The 3835-nt window shown below is 35.7% G+C and overlaps 1 protein-coding gene across 3 annotated transcripts in view; it reads right to left on the bottom strand.

Moving 5' to 3' along the window:
• The window catches only part of LOC117169584 (39S ribosomal protein L19, mitochondrial), a 92963-nt gene that overhangs the window by 10919 nt on the left and 78209 nt on the right, over positions 1–3835 (bottom strand). Inside the window, exon 4 of one of the 3 annotated variants that reach the window (XR_004466682.1) lies at positions 976–1139. The exons of 1 other annotated variant lie outside the window; for it this stretch is intronic. The gene's annotated coding sequence lies outside the window, so the exon portion shown is untranslated. The remainder of the gene's footprint in view (positions 1–975; positions 1140–3835) is intronic. One more of the 3 variants, XR_004466683.1, reaches the window with a different exon arrangement.

The raw sequence follows: 3835 nt of genomic DNA, 5'->3' as shown, positions 1-3835 counted from the left end.
AAGAGGGAGCTCTTCTTAATATTTTGACACCAAAATCATGTCGATACACCTTACCGACTGCGAGTAAAGCCACCCACGCTTTAACTTGACAGACTGTAGCTCCGTATTCTCAAGAGAATTACGAATATAGTTCGCAACTATGGTCTGTGTTAAATCTTCATAGATTTGACAGCACAATAGCAACAGATTTAAAGTAAGCGAATATCTTAGTTGGTATTATGACATACATCAGTGTTCATCCATGTACTTGGTGGGACGAAAAAGACGATCTCGATGTTTGCGGGGCAAATAGAACAATTGGGAGTACTTTAGGAAATTATGAGAACTGGCTCAAAACAGGAGGTTTGAATGAACTTTCAAAATATTTCAACAACTGCATATCTAATCACGATAAAAAAATTTAGAGCTTATTTCACCACCCCAATTGCACTTATTGCTTGGCGTGGCGAATACGTGTATGTTAGAATATGAAAAAAATAAATCTTTGGAATGGGCCTTTGAAATAATGCACAATAGCGCAGTATTCAATGACAATTCTTGTAAGAAAAAACTATTAGAAAATGTTGATTTATTAAAGTATTAGCATTACTCCTAAAATACACGCAGTATTTTTCATGCTGAACCGTTTTAAGAAAAAAAATTGAACGAGACTAGGAATCCATCTGAGAAAAATAAAGTTGCAAAATGTAACATCTGATAAATGTGTTTTTTATTATATATTGATTTCACGATATACTGAATGAACGAAATAGTATTCCTTAAAAAAAGCTCAGCCGATGTTTTTACTTTTTGTTGGTAAATAATTTATAACTAACACAAATGTTTAATCTGCAAAAAAATTTACATTGCAACATTTTTGAGGTAATTCATGTTAAGGGCACGATTCGCTAAACACGTGACGAGGTGACGTAAAAACGAAATTTTATAATTAAATTTTTTTCCCTTACAATTTGATGTTCTTATGTTGAAGCTCACCATGTTTGAGAATGGATATGAGAGAGTCGGACGCGCATGCATTTCGTAGTACTTCCCCAATCAGTCAGTCAGCAGAGCTCAAAGAGGCAGAGTCTCTCGGACAACGCTGAGTGTCCGCTGAGTGTGAGTTTGCCGATTCGAAGTGCCAAGATGATACAAATCTGCTTTAAAATTAAAAGGCATCGCCAAACTTAGTATTTGTAAGTTTAAAAATCACATACAATCACATTGAAATACAATAAATTGTAATCGCAATAAAAATGATCCCTAGAAGCACAAGATTAGCTTGAAGGTAGATAATGGAATACAAATTTCAGACGAGATTTGTTGTGATATCACTAAGATTCGCTAAATCTTATTAATGAATGAAACATTTATTATCATTGCTATATTGAAAGCTACTGCTTAGTTTTCTTTATTCCTTTTCCCTGTGTAATTTAATAATTTCCTTTCTAATTGTCGCATTAGATACACTTTTTTAATTGTCAGGTCGGATTCTCGGGAGAAGAAATAAAGTATCTGAGGACATCTGATAATTTTAGCTTATCAAACAATTTATTCAAAAAACTTATAATTTCATCCATACTACTTAGTTAATCTATCCTTATTTTTTATCTTTGATTCGCTAAAAAAATTACTCAACGGAATACATATTTAAATTCTGATCACTTAAATCTATCTACGATTTTATTTCTTATGTTCTGACTAATCTCTCCTTATTTTCACATCGTTGATAGTGCGTTTTGGTCATTTATTGTTAATGAAAAATCACTTTTACACAGATAGCTCCTATAGAAACAGTGAAGAAGCCACCTTGTCTAAATTTCAGAGTTTTTAAAATCAAGGATGATGTCACCAGGGCAGAAATAATATGTAGCTTTGAAAGTGTTATGATACATAAGTACTTGGGCTGGGCAGGACGAAATGATCCTGAAATTATGGAGATTGTTTGTTAGTTGTGGGCTTCGCAATTTTGAATAGTGCGTTCAGAATTCGTTTCAAACAAACGGGATGGAACTCAGATCAATTTTTAAGTGAATTTTACAATAATTCCAAGGATGTTCCAGCTCGACGACGAAAATTCTCCGGTGCTACTGAATTTTCAACTTTCCTAATAAAATTCCGTCCCGTTCTATGACTGAACAATGATAATATCTTTCAGTGGGTTTCGGATATACTCCCCAACATTATAAATACGTTAAGTACGTTGATAAAAAATATTTTGAAAATCGAAAAGTTTGACTTGCAATAACTTCAAAAATATTGAAAAATTCTCTAAGGACCCTTTGCTGACAGCAAGTTAGCTTATTTCAAATCTCTGTCACAGGTCATTAAGCAGTTGACCGAATTCCAAGCACTCACCTCTTGCACTATTTTTATATAATGCCCTACCGGTATCATGCGTGGTAAAATGGAACGTTCCGTTTATACTAAGGGCGTGGAAAAAGCAACCCCCTTACACGACGTTGATGAGAACAATGAGGAAAATTCAATGACAGTTGTAAAGATTCATCTGCGAGTCGCTACCAAAGCTGCCCTAATGAATATCAGGACTTGCACTGTCCTCGAAAATCCCTAGTTCCGTCAAGTCTACAGAAATTGTATAATAAAACTTATTAGCAAGCTGCAGGAACGCTCACCGTTTGTGCCTTAGCTGACGAAGGTTTTCTTCCTGCTTTAATCCATTCATTGCAGCTGATCTCAAACTGAGGGAAAAAGGATTTGGAACTTTTTTAACCACTCGCGTTGATAAAAATTGGTTGGATGGCAATATTTCAGACAAAGCATCTCCCGAATTTAGGAATATGTGTAAGTTTCCACAAGTTGAAAAACACTTTAAAAAAGTATCTGTAGAAAAAGTCAAATTGTAGACCATTTTTGAATTAAAATTTAGAGGCTAATAAGCTCCGTGAAAACGTCGAAAAATCTATGAAAGTGATCACTGTTCTTTCTCAGGAAAACGGCAACGTCGAACAATTCTTCTCAGTGAATTAAGACTGTCTTATTGAAAACATGAAGTAAGAAACTTTAGTTGGGATGAGAGCTGTTTAAGACGCCGAAAAGAAACCGAATCTCAGAACAGGGCAGCCTCTAAGAAGAGGCTTTTAAATCTGCAAGTAAAGAAACTAGAAGCCAAAAGGGCCAGAGTATTAAAAGAAGTTTGAAAAAAACGACTCTTTAAATTATGAAAATAAAGTGTTGCAAACAATGTCATAAGTGTTCCTTTCGCTAATTTTATTTTATGCATTTTTGATTTTATGGTTCGTCCTGTGTATAATTTTCGAGTGGAATATATTTCAAATGTTTCCTATGCGAAAGGCTAATTTATTAAATAATAGGAAAGGTAACAGGCTAACAGACACGCCACCCTGCAGATTAAATTATCTAGGTATCTTTTAAAAAGCACAAGTGCGTTTTTGCGAACATCTTCTGCGCCCACACATAAGTACATCTGATTTCGTTTTTAGATTGGGTCTAGGTCAACCCTGTGAGTCATACTAAATCTTAAAAATGGTGCTAAATTAGGCGGCAAGAATGTTTGATATGGAAGACTCGCGCTGTCCTAAACTATGTATAATTTTAACCAGATCTTTAGGCTTGAGAGAAACCTTGGTGTTGATGTTTCTCCGGATCATAAAGCATCGTTCTCCTCTATTGGGTGCTTGCCCGCGGTTGGTCTTAGTGTCGCCTCTCTTTCTCTGTTGCCGGCTTGTTCTAGCTGTGGTAGAGTAGGCGTTCCGCTTACCATAGCCCCTTTTTCGGAGTAATTCAGCATGGTTTCACAGACTTTGCTGCGAAAAGTGCGATAGCTCCGGGTGTTTCTCGCACCACACAGCATGCAGCCGTGCCATGTAACCCC

The sequence above is a fragment of the Belonocnema kinseyi genome, chromosome 3 (assembly GCF_010883055.1).
Source record: "Belonocnema kinseyi isolate 2016_QV_RU_SX_M_011 chromosome 3, B_treatae_v1, whole genome shotgun sequence".
NCBI lineage: Eukaryota > Metazoa > Arthropoda > Insecta > Hymenoptera > Cynipidae > Belonocnema > Belonocnema kinseyi.
The sequence above is the reverse complement of the archived record's forward strand: the minus strand, read 5'-3'. Positions and strand labels throughout refer to the sequence as shown.